This window comes from Erithacus rubecula (assembly GCF_903797595.1).
Source record: "Erithacus rubecula genome assembly, chromosome: 1".
Taxonomy (NCBI): domain Eukaryota; kingdom Metazoa; phylum Chordata; class Aves; order Passeriformes; family Muscicapidae; genus Erithacus; species Erithacus rubecula.
In genome coordinates, this window is record NC_136658.1 from 75,604,533 (window position 1) to 75,622,526 (window position 17,994).

The following is a 17,994-nucleotide window of genomic DNA, read 5'->3' on the forward strand; positions in this document are numbered from 1 at the left end:
ATAAGACAATAGAAAGTCTTCATGGGAGAATTTTTCCTTAATTATGAGAAAGGTGCAACTGGAAAAAGTATTTCATGATACACCAAGGAATTAATCTCTTCATCATGGTTTCTCTCCCATGGTGACTGCCTATTCCCTAATGAGGTGCTACTGTGACTGATGTTTCCACAGCAATTCCAGCATCACTAAGGACTCTCCCCTGTGTGGCTTCTCTGTATAAAAGGGCTTGGTACAACTCAGTAAAAAGTGAACTTATCATGAGAGACAAATGCAAGAGAAACCAAGCTTCAGTAGTTCTGCTAGTTTTGTGACCATTAGCATAATTCTGTGGTCTTGAAATCCATTAAATTGTCACATTTTTAAAAATTCTTTTAATTTTTGGTGTACAGTATTTCATAGACATGTTAATTTATAAATGCAACATTTCATTATGTGAGAGGGATTTACTCCATTTTCTGAATCAACATTTGATTTTAAAGACTGTCCCATTGCTTTCATGGTAGGGTGATTGAAGTTCCCAGCATTCACAAGAAAATTCTCTAAAATTAATTGAACACAGTGGAAGTGTACCAAATAGTTCAGAAACATCTTCTTCCTACCCTTATTTTTGCCAATACTCTTATTTGAGCATGATAACATGCTCACTATACAAGAAAAACTCTATAAGTACTCAAGACACTGCATAAGCACTTGTATTTCCATGCATGAGACTTGTTTGTTATAGCTCCAGTTTTAAGGACCAATAATTCAAACATGGGGCAAGTAGGGAAACAGAAGCATAGGGATGTCTGTCAACCTGTTAAAAGATCATCAATCACACCAGTCACAGATCTCTGGTAATAAACAAAACCAAAATCACTGAGTAAGAGGTTCTAATTACTAATGTTCTTTTCTATAGCTACCTTCCTGTGCCAATTCTATGGATGCTAAAAACCAAAGTGTCCTTCAACAAAACCAAACTTCAGTTCTATTGCTCTTGAAGTTTAAATTATTCCCAGTGCCACATATAGACTTTCTCCTGAAGGATTGGTTTCACCATTGTAACACTGGTATTTGATGTACATACATGGTTACTTTTCAAGTTACTTTTACTGAGGGAACTATCATAGTACCTGGATTCAACTTCCAGTCATGCTTGATATCAATCAAGTATTTCCAGATGACTAAACAGAGTCTAAAAGAGTACCAGTGCAATTAGTGAGTGCCAGGGATTCTTTCATCAGTGCATGTGAAAATGGGTCAGCAACATTTTAGAGTGCACACAAGTAAAAGTTGATGTCACAGGACACCTTGCAGCTCCCCTCTTCCAAGATATTTTTGTTATCCCTACACAATTCCCAGCAGCCAGGGCCAGGGCCTGTGTAATGATGTGTGTCACTGAGAGCACTCCCCTTCAACCTGCAGTGCCCAGCCATGCCAGCAGCCATGCTAAGTGATCAGCTAGCATCAAGAATGAAGAGTTTAAGCTGTGTAAATAAGAAGCATTCATGTAGTTGGGAAGGGAGGCATTAGTCATTGTGCTAACAGAATATCCTGACTACAAAAAGGACCATAATACACACAGATCAAGGATCCACTTATCACTGATATCAAAAAAGAGGATTACATATTGCATTAGCCAGAGATGTTTTCATATTCCCTGCTCTCTATATCCCAGGCAATTTTCTCTGGCCTCTCAGAAGAGAATACTCAAAATGAACTCTTGCAGTATAAAAGTTAATAAGCAGCAGGGATGGCTGAGATTCACTAGATCAGCAGGAAGCCAGCTTCTCAGCAGCAAAATAAAGATTTCTTCTCTTCTCTAAAGATATTTCATAGAGCACAAATTCTTTTATTACATCAACAACATGAGGTGGCATAGATTCTTCCACCTTACTTTGATAAACTGACTACATTTATTTGCTCACAAGAAAGATAGGCTGTTCTCTTACCAAGTGTGGAGCTGGATAAAGGAAATGGTGCCTGCAAAAGGGCTTGTAGACTGATCAGCAAGGTCCAGCTTTACTGCAAATGGAGACCAACCATGGTGTCTAGTGAAAAGTGGCTATTTACAGTTTTGGGCAATTCAAGGCAAAGAGGAGCCTTGTCACTGCTCTATGCCACATGTGGATAGCCACTCCCCTGGAACAAAAGTGATGTGTCAACTCAAGAGGGTGACCAGTGCACTTGAGTGTTCAGTGATGGCTCCTAGTAATGTCCTCAAGTCATGTGTGCACAACCAGACATTCTGCAGAGGGAACTCCAGCTCTGACAGACCTCCACACTTCTGACTCCAGGACTCAGTTCCACACTGTGCCGTGGAACTTTGCTCAGGATATTGTCCTACCAATGGTTTGCATGTGCATTTTTTCAGAAAAAGTGCCCTTGGGTCTAATTAATTCTTCCCTTGGGTCAAGTGATAATGACAGTTTTTGTAATACCAGCTGGTAAAAAACCTCTACTCCAGGAACATGACATAAGCCAGCTAGATTTTTACAGTAGCAGCACCCTTTCCTTCAATGTAGATTGTAATACTATAAGATAGAAAATAAAGGTAAAATCCAAACTCCTTTAATAACATTTTAAAAGTGAAATAAAATTTGGTATGAGGTACAGCCTGGAGGTTTCAATAAAAAAAACTGTCTTGAGGACACAGACTGTGTTCTTAATACAATAAACCAATGAAGACACAATGGGCTCAATCCACTGAAATTTTAATGGAACTAGTAAGCATGAGAAAACTGTATTCCTAGTCAAGTCACACAGCCTTTTGAAGGCAATAAAAGCAGGTGAAAAAAAAAATAAAATAAAGGAAAAAAATAATATAATGTTAAGGGGTTGGAATGGACCTTGGAGATCTCCTAGGGAGAACATCTGCCACCATGGGCAAGGACATGTCCTACAGACAGGACACAAAATGCCCCTGAATCTGGGCCTGTAAGACCCAAGAATTTCTGTTCTTACTGATGAGGACAGAATGATCTGATAGACACCCATGATAACACCTTTAAGAGGATTTAGGAAAGAAGGATAGCTGTTGGATTCCCACCTTTCTACTCTAAACATGAAAGCTGAGCAAAAGCCATCAGACCCTGGTAGAACCAGATCCATGGTCTGATTCATCCAAAAGACTAGTGAAGCCAGCACAGACCCATTTCTCAGACTAGTGTCCTTCTGCATTATTATTTTGTTATTATTAATATTATTATTATATATCCCTCTTCAGCCAGCCCATATTAAAACAAACAATTTCAAAGTGTCAAATCAAAGACTCCGCTCTAGTAAATCAGGTGTCCATAAATGGCCAATCACTCAAGAACTGGACTTGATGGTTCCTGTGGGTTCCCTCCGAGTCAGAAGATCTCTGAGTGTGAACACTGTGTAACTCAGGTGTTACTCTGTGGTAGAGCTGCTGGAGCTGACTCACTGCAAAGCCAGATGAGATGTTCAAGCCCCAAGTTTTCTTGCTTATTCTTGACCATGAAAGTCCAAAATGCTGAAGTGAAGCCATGGAGTTCACTTTATAAATTGTCCATATTTGAGAAGAGATTCTTTGTTTCCAAGAAGGGCTTGAGTCAAAGGACTGAAGACTGCAATTTTTAACATCCTTGCTGGGGATTTTCTTCATAATTAGAAGGAAAAAAAAAAACTAAACCCCCCAGAAGATTAGACCCACCATTACTGAATAAGCACAAAACTCATTATGGTAAACAACATTACAACAAAACTATTTTTACCAGCATCCCCATTCATCTTCACCAGCTCCAATTGCATGGAGAAAAAATCCATGAAATGTAACAAATGTAATAGTGCCACTGTCAGAGTGTCAGAGTCACTGACAAGTGGTCCATGGGTGAGGCATCAAACCAGCCAAGGATCAGGTGAAGATGTGAAGGGCATTCAGGGCTGAGGATAAGAACTCTCTGCTGTCTCAGCCATGGATGAGAGGCAGCAAAGGAGTCAGCACAGAAGATGGTGCAGCAGGGCAGGTCAGCCAGGAGGGTGGCTGATGATTTCCCACACACCTGAGGTGGAAAAAGCACTTGCATCTGAAGTAGGGCACTGAATATCTAAGGGGTGTTAAAGAAAAAGTGACAGGATTTCAAATAAAATGTGTAGGTAACTCCCTGCTGTGAGGGGGGAAGTAGTCAATTGTGCTCTCTGCACAGAAAAATGTGCAGGGGAAAAAAAAAAGAATAAAAAAAGAATATCTATTTTTGTACATGCCAGAAATACTGATGAGCCATTCACAGAGAGAAAACAGAAATGCAATAAGGTGCAGAATGGCATGGCAGGACATGAGGCAGATGGTCTTGGGAAGAGCTGACCTAGCAGTGGTAACTGCAACTGTGAAAGGTGGTAAAACCAGGTCAGTCCTATCCAGGAGTTAAGAAAATCCCCCACTCAGGGATGGGGATGAGAGGGTGAATTTATAAAGTAATGGCTGGGCAAAAACATCAGCATGTTTCCAAATGAAGTGTTTTTCATGTGAAGTGCAGTGTCAACAGCAGGAACATAAATCCAAGAAATCTAATTTTTTTCCCAGAAAAAAAAAAAGCTGAAAAAGTTGAGGAAGAAAATGTGTTAGGCTTGGTAAAGTTTGAAGTTACCACCCATCAATAGTGGTAAAAAGTGCAGCAGAGTAATTTTTTAGAGAGCTGTTTCCTTCTTCATTTCTTTATCAAGAGATAAGAAATTGCCTCCTGCCACTATCCAGACTTGCATGGCTGTGATACCACCTCACATAACTGCAGCTCAGAGGAGCAGTAACAGTGTTCTCCTAATTGAGCCAAGGCATTGTTTCAAAGCATGCCAGTATGAACCTACCACAGTCCATTTTAACTTAGGATATGAATCTTCTGGCAATATGGCATTTCCTAACCCTCAGCATACTCTTCTTGCCTTTTGCCCAGGTGAAGGAAGGTGGGAAATAAAAAAAATCAACAGATCCAGAAGGTTTTACTGATGGTAAGAGTAACTGATATGAGTATGGGAGTCAAAAAAGGAATTTATAGCATGGATTAATTGAGGGAGACCAGAAGAGAGACTTAGGAAAGAAAATTCTGGCTGCTGACTTTGATGGAAAGTGGTGACAGTCAATACCTATTTTCTCTCACTGTCACAGCAAGTTTAATCTCAAGCATTTATGTGATACAGGGTGCAAATAATAATTTCTTCCTATCTGGGATCAGGTTTGGTATTGGAAGAGCTCAACCTCCTTCATCTATTCCTCCAAATTTTCTTCTAGCTCTTCATCACACTTGCAGTATAAGCAAAGCAATTCTTTCATATCCTTTAGAGTTTCATCTTCACTGAACACTATCAGTTGTCCCCAGAGTTCTACTTTAGGTCCTATTACAGTACTATATGGGAATGAAATTAGCAGATTCCAAGCCAATCGCCCAAGGAATGTTAGCAATGTAGTCTTTGAAATTTACTAAGAGTGGAACATTTATTCATTTCAAAAATAGAATGATGTGGGTTTCTCTAAAATTGTGGTAGGTTCACAATTTTATATGTTCTAGTCTAAACTAGAAGTAACATAAAGCCCTAAATATATGAAACATTTCTATTACTTTTTGTGAGTGAAAACTGAGAAAAATACATATTCTAAAGCAAGTTATACACCTACATTCAGACGTTTTCTGTTCAGAAAATCAGTAAGAGACAAATATCTAGCATATAAATTCTTCAGGAGAGTTTGGGAGAAAGATTTTTTTTCCTTTTATTTTTAAAACAAAAGCTTTTGGTGTATTCTTGATCTTTTCTCATATTCAAAAGTGGAACAAGTATTTACTTTTTTCTCCTCCTTTTTTTTTGTGGAACCAGCATGCAAAGCTTGCTTTTGACTCCATAGAAACAGCATTAAATGTCAGTCAAATTAATAAAGCCCCAAAATTTACAGGAACCAATTTTAAACAGCATCAGGGCAGACAGAAGAAGAATGCTCTTGCAAATCAGAAAATGGAGAGCAGGCTCCAAGCTTCCTACATTTATTCTTTGAATGGTTTATGATGTCAGCAAAGACCTTCTCTTCCTTAAGAGTTAAACTCACTTGAGCAAGAAGCAGCCTCAATCTCTCCTTTAGAGACACCTTTATACCTGGCAACTGTTCATACCCTACATAATATTCAGGCAGATAAAAGGCATCCTGTAAGTTTTTGGCAAGTTTTGTTTTTCAGAAAATCAAAACTAATATGAAGTATTTTATCCTAGTCCTAACTAATGTAACAAGAAAAAAACATTGTAGGAAAAAGAAAATTAAACCCTTGCCTTAAAGGAGGAAAAGATCCTTGCTGATGTTTCTGGGAAACCTTCTAGCTACTGTAGTGATGGATCCCAACAGTGGAACACAGAAAAACTGTGACTGCAGCTCAAATGTAAACAGATGTCATCTGACAGGAATTATGTGAATTCTAGCAAAATATATACATGCCAGGCTACAATCCCATGTACTTCCAGCAGGAAAAATAACTGAGTCTACATTTATTTGTCTGTACAAGTAAGTAAAATAAATAAGAGTAGAACAAATTTTGCTTTGAAAAACCCTGCAATTAAAAAATTATGAGTCACTCCTTCAAACCTTCATCACTAAAAATAAATTATAACATATTTATTTGTCAATTGTTAATTCAGACTTTGAGAACAGTTGCGTGGCTTTTTCTACTCAAGCTGTAGGTATTAGAAAAAGCTTATACACATATGTATAAATAACATGTATGCAAATCAGGCATTAAAAAATAACATTAGATATCAGGAGACCCTCAAGAAAAATTAGTAGGACTGTAATGAATATCATTATAATCTACTAGGGAAAAAAAAAAAAAAAAAAAAAAAAACCCAACAAAATCTCAAACAGAAAGTAAGGAATGCTCTTCCAGTCTTGGTCCTTACAGCACACACAAGTTATAGCAAGTCTCTGTGATCACAAACCAGATAACAATGTCCAGTTTGGGAAGAATTGAATCCTCAGACCCAAAAAGTACACTCTAATTAAATCCCAAGGCCACAGAGCAACACACCTCCATGTCAGCCTGTCTCCATCTATCTCACTGTTAAAGAAACCCAGATACTGTGCCAGCAAAAATGCCTTTAGATCTCAAAATTCTAGAAGAGGATGAGGAAGGGTCATCCTCTATCCTACACCTCATGCCAAATGAAGCAGCCCCAGGCATGGTATGCAGAGAACAGGAATGCATGGAGAGAAAACCCCGAGAAAAAGTCTGCAGAGTCCTACAGACTGCAAAGCTGAATTTTGAATGGCTGAAGTGCTACCAGAGATCAGATCACCTAAATGTAGGGATGCTCACGTCTCAGTGTTAGCAACTCACTGGTGGTAAGCACAGTTCTGAATGAGATACAGCACTGCCTCAAAAATGCACACCCCAGCACACCATTGATTCATTCTCTAGAACTATCATATGTATTTCCAGATAGTGCTTTGAACCTGTCTCAGCAAGATCAATAGCACTGCCTTCTATAGATCAGAACTCTCTGGCCTCACAGTTACTACTTCAGCATAAATGAAAGGATAGCAGCATGTAAAGGGGACCACATTCAGCTCAATGTGTTAAGACACTAGAAAAATCAAACAGGCAGGTCTTGGGCTCCAAATTACTTCAAAGGTCAAGATATAAAAGGAGCACTTCAACTGCTATAGCATCTTCTGAGCAGTACTAATATTTTCTTAGCAGACTTGCTAAGCCAAACACAAACCTCAGCCTGCAACAATATTCACACTATTGCCTGTAGTGACCCATCAATTTACTCATCAGTGGATGATTTTTTCCTTATCTAACATTAAATTAGGATTTGTACTTAGCAAAATACATAAGTTTAAAAGGAGAACAATACTGTTATGGTAGAGACTGCCTACTGCAGCCCACCTCTGCTCTCTGGCTGCCACAGCAGCTTCACAGTGGTGGTTCCTACCTCTCCATCTGAGAAGCTTTAGGACTAGAGAAAAGGTTTGCTTCCAGCTAGAAAAACTGACATTCCTTTTCAGCCAGCCTCTACCTTGCATTGAGACTGTAAGTGGAATAATTCAAAAGTCAGTACCACTGACTCTCTGTGCCCAAATACTGTGGTGGTCACCAAATTTCAGTTTTTCACTGGAAAAAAAATGCACATGGAGCAATAACTGTGTTGCACAGGGCACTGTGGGTCCCTGAGGAGACAATAAGCTGAGTGCTGGGCAGTGCAGAACAGCTCTCCACATAAAGGAAGGCTAGTAAATCCCTCCCTGCTCCATACCCACCTCTGATTCAGTGCTCTGGACAAAGTCTAAGGAAAATGTCTACATTCACAGCTGGCAACATAATTCAGAGACTTCACAAGATTTTTGTTTTATCCTTTGGGAGCCTATGGATGTGATGGTAAAGGAACAGAAGTGGGGTGAAACTTTGAGAGAAACAAACTGCAGCATTGCAACTTAAATTGGACAAGAACGGAGTATAGGCAAGTCATGGAGACATAAGTGCCACCTTCTTCTTGCCACAAATGATTCACAATTTCATTAAACCCACAAGAATTCTGCAAGAATTCAGAAAAATTCTCCTCAAAAGCTAAACTTAATGGGAATCTCAAATACATTTCTCTGTGGCTCAACATGCCATCATAAACTCAGATCAATCACCTTCCAGATAATTAATGTCAAAATCAACAAAAGAAGAGGGTTTCATTTTTATGCTGCCTTTGGGCTGCATATGGGCCCAGTTAGGAACATCTTCTCACATGTACTTTTGTCTGGTAGGCATCCAATCTTAGATGGCCTCAAGTACTGTGGATGCTCTAGCATCTCTATACATGTGCAGCTGACATTACATGGATGGTATGCTAGAATACATGATTCACTTTTGGGTATTTTGTCCCTCTGAGACACTAAGTTATATAAGCAGCAGTTCCAACGATTGAGGCAGGCAGCTAGAAAGATCTCAGTTGCTTTCTTTTTGAAATGTATACTTGTAAATTAAGAAGCATTTCAAGATTAGGCATCTATCCAATTCTTTTTATCATTTAATGCATTATGCTAATGAGGATGCTGTTTCTTTAATTATATCATTTGAAGAAAAAATTGCATTCAGTCCCTTGATCTTCTTTAAAACCATTCCCATGCTTGATTCCCCTATAGGCTTTTAATCACACTGCCTCACTGTGAAACTCTGCATTTGAGCAGAACTCTTCTCAAAACTGGTTCACTGAGAAAGTTTAAATTGTTTTCTCTCATTGGAGCTCAATCCTCTACCACTTGGCAGATTTAAGAGGAAGAGCCATAAGATTCAAACTAGCACTAGCTAGAAGGAAGTAATGCTGACACTTAATGCACTGTGTATGTAACATAATAAATGCCAGGGTTATGTTATACAGGGGTAGAGAGAACTGAAGTGAGCTATGAAATAATACCTTTCCATGACATTTCCCAGCAGAATTCAGTAAATCCTATTGAAAATACAAGCAACATATCATCAGCTGTTAAACTTCATTATGCAAAATTACCCAGATATGATGTCCATGGGCATTTGTTATTAGTCAAATGCTTCACTGTGGCTTTTTTGGCTGCTTGAGCACACACACTACAGTAACTAAAGCAGATGCATGTTCCAGTTATGGTATATCCATTTAGAGTTTAACTGCAGTATTTGTTAACATGTTGTGCTTTCATCCTACACTGACAGACTGGATTTTGTTGAAACTAAGAACCAAATTGCACTAACATCTTGAAACAAAGTATTTACAAACAAATATTCTGACACCTCATTTATCTGTTTTGCCATAAAATTGGCTTATACATGATTAATTATGAAAAATAAGCACAGCATGCTTTCATGCACTTTTACTTTGAAATCCAGGTCACATTTTGTTTTGAAATTCAGAAAAACAATATGAATAACATAATTAACATATCAGAAGATTCTTTGCAAGTAACTTTATTTAAGCAGGCTAATCCAAGAGCTTATGAAGTTGTTGCTGCAGACAAATAATTTCTTAACCCTTTTTTATATACTTCACTTCATTTGACTAATCCTTCATACTGAAAGGATGCTTGGAGTAGGCATCCTCACACTAAAACACACAATGCTGAATGAAAACAGTGTTCTTCTCCCAAAACACCTACAAGCTAATTCCTGCTCTGTGGACTTGTTTCCAGCTCGGATGCTGCTCCTCAGGAACAAGTCAGTAACAGTGTGGTCACAGATGGGAAACCAGAAACTTGAAATACAGAATCATAGGTTCATTTAGGTTGGAAAAGACCCTTAAAATCATCAAGTCCAACCAATAATCCAGCACTGCCAAGTCCACCACTAAACAATGTCCCCAAGTGCCACACCTGCACATCTTTTAAATACCTCCGGGGATGGTGACTCCACCACTTCCCCGGACAGTTTTTTCCAATGCAGGACAACTTTCTGAGAAGCAACTTTTCCTCATATCCTGTCTAAACCTCCCTTGGTTCAACTTGAAGCCATTTCCTCTTGTTCTTCTGCTTGTTACCTGGGAGAACTTGCACCTGGCTACAGTCTCCTTTCAGGCAGTTGTAGAGAATGACAAGGTTTCCCCTGAGCCTCCTTTTCTCCAGGCTAAGAAGCCCCAGACCTCTCAGCTGCTCCTCACAGAACTTGTGCTCCAGACCCTTCCCTAGCTCCGTTGCCTTTCTCTGGAAATGCTCCAGCCCCTCAATGTCCTCCTTGTAGTGAGGGTCCCAGAACTGAGCATAGAATTCGAGGTGCTGCTTCACCAGTGCTGAGTAAGGTTTTTCATAACCCACCTGAATACATACAGTGAGTCATTCTACAGGTTCTCCACTCATGGCACTCAGTTGTTAAAATACCTTTGTGATGGCATATTTCAGTATTACACTGTGCTTTTCTCAGGCATTTGCATTTGATCACCTCATGTGAACCATCCTCTATCTGTACAGCTCCTCACAGGCACTCCTCAAGTCTAAATGTGAGTCATTTCTGACAACAGAGCAAGATCACACCTCAACCAGCCACTTGCTTCATTTAGTGCATTTAATTTCAGGGTGCTGTTTTCACTATAAAATTCACCTGGTTATTACAGTAACAGCTATTTTCTCACAGCTTTACTTTCAAGACTTTCACAAAGAAGAACAGAGAAGGTTTATCAGCTTGTGACCTCAGCTGCTTTCTAGAGGCAGCCCCAAAACCAACTGCAGCATCAGCTCCAGCTCAGGAAGTTCACCTTGCCTGCACAGCAGCTGAGCAGTGACCACTGGCTTGCAAAAGGCCACATGGGCTGGGAGCTGCCAACTGGAGAGGTCTGACCAGCAAACAAGAGCCTCCCCATGTCAAAGTGAATGGCCAAAATACTTGTGATTGGTGTATTGCAGGGCTAGAAATAGAAAGCAATGTTTTCACCATACTGGTGGTATTTGAATAGCTCCTCTTTTAAAAGGGCAAACAGTTCATGCCCTGAAAGCTTGCTTGCAATGGCAATGGCTGGGCTCCATTTCAGTAAATATTAGAATTGCCTTTTTCAAAAAAGAAGCTCAATTCTTTTAAAGGTTAAGAAGGTAACAGACAAACACACGATTAAAAACAAAAAACCAAAAACAACAGAAAACACACTGAAAGGCACTGTATTTATTTATGAGGAAAAGTGTGGGAAGACAAAGCCATGGATACCACATGTGCAAGAAGAAAAGCAAAATCTGGAATATTGGCAAATGACAAGCTGAGAGGCTGAGGTCTGCTAGAAATCCATCAAGTGAGGCATTCCTCAAGCATGTATCCTCAAAGGTAGGAAAAATATTGTCACATTGAATTTTATTCTAGCAAGAAGCTGTTCCAGAAGGACCACTTTGAAAGTGTGGCTTTGAGATAGTCTGCAAATTTTGGTCATGGCTTAATGCAAGAGTGGTGAAATTAACCCCAGCTAATGCTATATTGGACTCCTACTAGATACAGGTAACTCTTAACTAGAAAATTATGGTTCACTACAGGCAAAGGGCAATGCTCTAATTTCTTTTGCAAATGGAAAACAATGTGTAATCTTAACCAATATTTAATTTGTTTGGATATTTTAAAAGACCATTTTTCAAAATTAAAAGCAAATCATATGTAAAACTTAGCAGGGGATAATAGTCACATACAAAAACATAAAAAGACCTACTAAGGGAAGTTTTATTACATGACAAAAATAAAAAAGGGAAGTCACTGTGCTAAAGACATGAAAGGAAGCTTTTATGGTTGAAGAGTCCTGGCTACAGAGAGTGAAAGCAGCGGCAGAGAAACCCGTAAAACAAATGCATAGTACATAACAAATGGGGGAAAGGCACTGTTAGCAATGAATACAAATTAACATTACAGAAATGCAAGCAAACAATGGAAGCAAAAAAGTAAACCATGCTGAGGTTTATGGCAATAGGAGCTCCTCCCTAAAAGAAACAAGAATAAGAGAATGCCAAGCAAGTACTCCAATGGCTGGTCATTCCTGACAAAAATTACCAAAAAATTCAGAAAAAGATTCATTGGACAACTACTTCTCTGCATTCAGAAAGATGCAAGGTGCCTTATTCACTTGTTACAGTGATAATGACATCACTATAACTTGAGAGAGCTTTTAATAGCCCCTCAGTTTAAATCCTGCATTCAAGAGCAGAGGGCAGATGAATCAATAACTTTTAATTCAATGACTCTTTTGAAAATCATAGTTGCATGAAAGGTTTCTGGTGACTGGCAAGTCTTACTATCAAAGCAGCATTTACAAAGGTTAAGTGGGATAAGCAAAGTTAGACTGACATCAGTAGTAAGCAACAGCAGGGAAAAATTAGCATGGGACACAATCAATAAGGCATTGAAAGACAGTGACATAATTAACACCAATCAACACAGGTGTATGGAAAACAGGCCTGGTCATGTAAATCCAATCATTTGTATGCAGTGACATCATTTGATAATGGTATCTGCTGACAGGACGTATTTCCAGCCCTAATTTCACACTACACAGTGATTTAAAGTCATGCTATACATGAAATCCTGAATTAAGAGATTCACCATACTAAATCAACACTGCTCATAGCAAGTGAATTTCAAAAGTCACTAGATAAATGGATAAGGAAACTGAGAACGAACATGCTGATAATAGAATCCTTGTCAGTCCAGCAGGGAAAAAAATTAAGTACCAACACCTGCAAGCTCAAAAAAGATACAGACTGTCTTGGAAGGCAAGGCTCATTACTTACTGAAAAAAATTTAATGGTGACAGGGTAGATTGATTACTACTGGTTCCCTTTAAATCAAGACCTGGTCTCTTGAAAGATGTGCTAAATAAAGAAAAAACTAAAGGACTACTACTGAAGTACTATGAATTCCTCTGACCTCCACAGAACAGACAAGAAAAATAGATACTCATGTGGTCCCCTTTGGTCTTTAAATTCATAAACCTAGGAAACAATGACCCAAACATTATTAATCTCTCAGGAATTTTATGTAGTAAATGAATCATGCTTAATCCATCTGATACAGTGTAAAGTGTCTTGAGTATTTCTGTGGTATTTCAATCATAATCCAGTGCTAAACTACTGGAAGACTACTAAAATATTATCAAGTCACTTCTCTGAATTTCTGATTTTTTGGCTATGGTTTGGAGTGCAGCAAAATTCTTTCCCTATGCACAAATAGGGAAGGACATTATCATAATCTTGATCCACACTTCCCCACATAGATCACTTTGACCTGTTCCTGGGAAGTGTTATTAACACTGCCAGAGCAGTATTTCCATGGCATATCAGAAAGCCTCCCAGCAGGCACAGCTGTGACTAACACTAATTTCATGCAATTAGGGTTGTGTTTTTATATACCCATCATCTTCCTAAGCCATGCTCTGAGATCAGTACAAGAGGTGAAAGTCACTTTACCCCTGCCAAACGTTACTTTATTCTGTCTGTTTGAAACAAAACACAGGGTTTTGAAAATGCCATTATTGGAAGCAACTCTGGAATGGGCCAGGAGACTTTATACTTCCAGTTTTGCAGCAGGCACTGGAATTGCTACAAGGCTTACAACCCCAGTACGAGAAGGCACAGTTGCAACTGCTTTTAAACCAGAGTAATTTGTAACAATGGAAATACATTAAAAATATTTCTGTACAATCTTTCATCAGTGTTCTGCAATGTTTTTTCAGTGAGGAGATGTGCATTGCACTGTGCATTCTCCTCTTCCACATGGGACAGCACACAAGGCTGGAACATCACAAGGCACCTGAGAGCCCATACACAGGATTTCTCTTCTTTGGTGTTTAGCCACCTGACTGCTGCTGGATTTTACCAGGATGTGTGTGCCACCCAGAAGACAGTGACACTCCAGTTTGATCACTTATTCCACAGCCATAATCACAGTATTTGTGACTGAGGGGGACTGTCACCAGAGAAAGAGCTTTTGGCTTTGGGTCTCCCCAGTGGAAAGAGCAACCCTTATGCCATGTTGATGGCTGAACTTGTCCAGCCAAACTGCTTTCTATCACTTGAGGGACAGGACCATGCCTGGCCACAGGGGATGCATACACAGAGCCTTCAGCCTCACACAACTACAGCACAATTTTACCAGGAAGTTTGTCCCACCCATCTCCCACTGACAAAGTTCCCAAGCATGAAAGACTATCTTCAAATATTGTTATAGTGCCTCAAAAAGCAACAGGATTTAGTTCAGATATATATAATACATTGGTTTAGGTAGTCACATTTTCAACATATACCATGCCTAATAAAAAGCAAAAACATCAGGAAAGCAAAGATCTACCTTTGTTCAATAATTTCCCACAGTTAAAGCCTCATGGTCTGCTTTGAAGTCACCTTTATCTCTACTGCTTACACAATCATTAAATGGAATTTTGATTGGATAAAACAGCACTATTCAAAAAGAATCAGACTTCTTTAAAGTGTTCTTTGGTGGTAAATATATTTAAAAGATGAAATCAGACATTAATAATACAGAAGACAAGCTTACCCAAAATGCTGAAAAAACAAGTTCTTCTTCCATTGGTGGTAGTTTGCCTTACAAGACAGTTCCAGGGTGGAAAACTAAAAGAAAAAAAAAAAAAAAAGGAAAAAAACCCAAAACCAAAACAAAAGACTCATTAAAATTAGAGTAGGTAACAAGGGCATACACCATCAAATCTTCTGTAAACACAGTGCTCAAGATTAAACATCCTGCTCTTCTGATTAGGATCCTGTCCAAGTTTCCTGGCATTAGCTCACAGATAAGCTGATCTGCCTTAGCACTGAGTGAAGTGAAGAAATGCACCTATGCTCAAAAGGGGAAGAGGATACAAAACCTTTGTGAAACAAACTCCACATTTTCTCTTCCTCTGGAATATCTTTAGTGTAAGTCAACACTTAAGTCAAATTTAGTTACAGAAACTGAAGGGGAAGCACAGATTACACCCAGTCAGGTTTAAGTATATTTACAGAGATCATTGTTTTAAAGACACTGTGCTACTTGACACCTTGTCCCCTTGCCACATTTGGATGTGATATGGGTGATGTGGTGTTGTTCAGGGAGATTTAGCTGCATTTGCTTGTGATGAGATCATCCAGAAAAAGTATGGAGGGGAAGAAAAACAAGAAAGGGTGGGGAAAATAATCCAGAAAGCACTTAGAAGGAACTTCTCACAGAAGTTAGGAAAATAGAGCAATCACAGAAACTAAACATTGTGAATCAGAACGTGAGTTATGTCAAAAGACAACAGGGTAAGGCAGAGAAGGAAAAAGCCAGTCCTGAGATTTGATAAGTCATGAGAAGTGCATTTATCAATGTTAAAAAAAAAGGCCAAAGTCAAACTGCTGATATTCAGGGATGAAACAAGAACAGGCTCTCTCAAGTAGCACTGACCAGATTAAAGAGATGGCAAAACAGATGAAAAAGGTTTTGGGTTGGGATTTTTAGAGGGAAAAAAAAATTATGGGATTTTTTTAATTTTAGTTATGTCAGTGATACATATTTATTTGCATTATTATGGGAAACAGGAAATATCAGAGTGAAGAATTAAGACCTAGGAGTGCATGGAAGATCAAGATGAGGGATCTGACTGTGGGACAAGCAGAGTAGGTAGAGTTTAGATGAGACCTGAGAGTATAATAGAGAAAAGGGAAGAGAGAAAGAATGGGGAAGGACAGGTGAGGGAAGAAGGTGACATCTTAACAGTATTTTTTTTTAAATAAGAGCAAGTGGAGAAGAGTTAGATGAAAATCTTGGAAAATATTAGAAGATGGGAGATACAAATGGCATTTTAGTAAAGTTTTAATCAAACAGTCTTTCAAAATGTTTTGTTCACATGCAATTAATGGTAACCACTTATGATGCATTTCACATAAATGTGGTAAAATACCAAATCCAAAGGATCTCCCAGCAAAGCATGCACTAATGGCTATGAGATCTGTATTTTAATATGAAAATCCAGGTATGTCTTACTTTTTTCCCTTATCTTCCAGCAATGCAGGTTGCTTCTTTTCAAATAACTCAGTTAAATTAAGTTGTGTGTTCAGCCTCATTAGCCACCATCTCCATCCCCTGCAGTTTTAATTAGATGGGTCTCTTTGTGCTCAGCTACTTCAATCCTTGCCCCCAAACAATCCCACAGTGTTGCTTCTTTCATGTCATCATTCTCCAAATGCTCCCAGTCACAGCAGAGGCAGCCCAGGTGACCAGGGCAGTGCAGAGCTCTCCCATGGAGATGGTGAGGCAGGATCTGCACCAGCAGTACACACACACTCCTTGGGCAGGGCTGAGCTGCCCTTCCACACTGTTTCACCCACTTTAAATATGAAAATTAAATTAGTGGCAATTTATGACAGACTCAAGTGAAGGGTCAGACCCTCTGCATAGTCACCAAGCAGCTCCACACCATGCCCAGGAAAGCACAGGGCAGGAACAAGACCCCTGCACCCCACCAAAGCTGGGGGTCACAGATGTCCCCTGAACTCAGAATGATACCTGGCTGCAGCTCTTCCCCCAGAGCACCCACCCTGGCAAGCCCAGCACATCCCTCAAGGCACCAACACATGGCACCATCCCACAGACACAATAAAGGCTCACAAGGACCTGCTCCAAAGGCCTGACCTAGCTTTGGGTGTTTTTGTTTTGTTGTTGGTTTTGTTTTTTCTTTTTAAGATAGCACAGGAACAAAGTTACAAAAACCGTAAGATGGCCAGTTTTCAGCTGGAAATGGAGGTAAATGCTGATGTTTCAGGAAAAATGCAAAGGAAGTTACAAAGAATCAGGTGCACTCATGAGGAGCAAGACAGAACTTTTTAAGGGCAGGGCTCCTGGTTCAACCACTAATTGCAATCTATTAGAAGAAAGACCATAAACCCAGCAAGCATGGTTGGCAGAAAGCCCCCCAGAGCACAGGAGCTCTGCTCCATGGCTATCCTGCAGCCCCAGAGGGGAGCCTGGGGAGCTCAGCACCACTCCCAGGCTATTCCTGGCTGCCCAGGGTCAGCAGTGGCACAGCAGGGATTAAAGCAACTTAGACTTGTTATGTAAGGGACATGTTGCTCATGGCTTCTCTCAAATCCCAAAGATGTTGCTATTATGTAATAGGAACAATCAAACAGGGCAGTTTTTCTGTGATTTGATTTTTTTTAAAAGTGCTGAGCAGCTAAAAATGAACAGTAGGATTCTGTCAGACTCAGTGTTATGTTTTCCACTCTAAATCCAAGTTTAATATTAAAGATGTTGTAGCTTATAGGGACAGTGACTCAGCTCTCACTTCACTCAAGACAGAGAAAACTAAAATAAAGCACATTTTGTCCACCTCCCCACCAGGTGAAGAGCACAGCTTTTATCTTGGGAACTAAGCCTGAGGGCTTTCATTGTTTCAGCATCAGTATCTTGCTGGCTCCACTGATATTTAAGGATTACTCATATGAATAAAGGCTGTGGACCTGGCTCTGAACTTTGCTGCTTGGATTGGATGGTGGCTCTGAGCCACCCTGACACTTGGGCTTTCATCAGTGGAAAAGACAAGCTCATTTGGCAAAAGCTCAAGAGTCTG

The 17,994-nt window shown here is 39.5% G+C and overlaps 1 protein-coding gene across 1 annotated transcript in view; it reads right to left on the reverse strand.

Moving 5' to 3' along the window:
* MTUS2 (microtubule associated scaffold protein 2) overlaps positions 1-17,994 on the reverse strand; it is a 285,836-nt gene that overhangs the window by 233,544 nt on the left and 34,298 nt on the right. Inside the window, exon 3 of the mRNA XM_079298328.1 lies at positions 14,946-15,019. The gene's annotated coding sequence lies outside the window, so the exon portion shown is untranslated. The remainder of the gene's footprint in view (positions 1-14,945; positions 15,020-17,994) is intronic.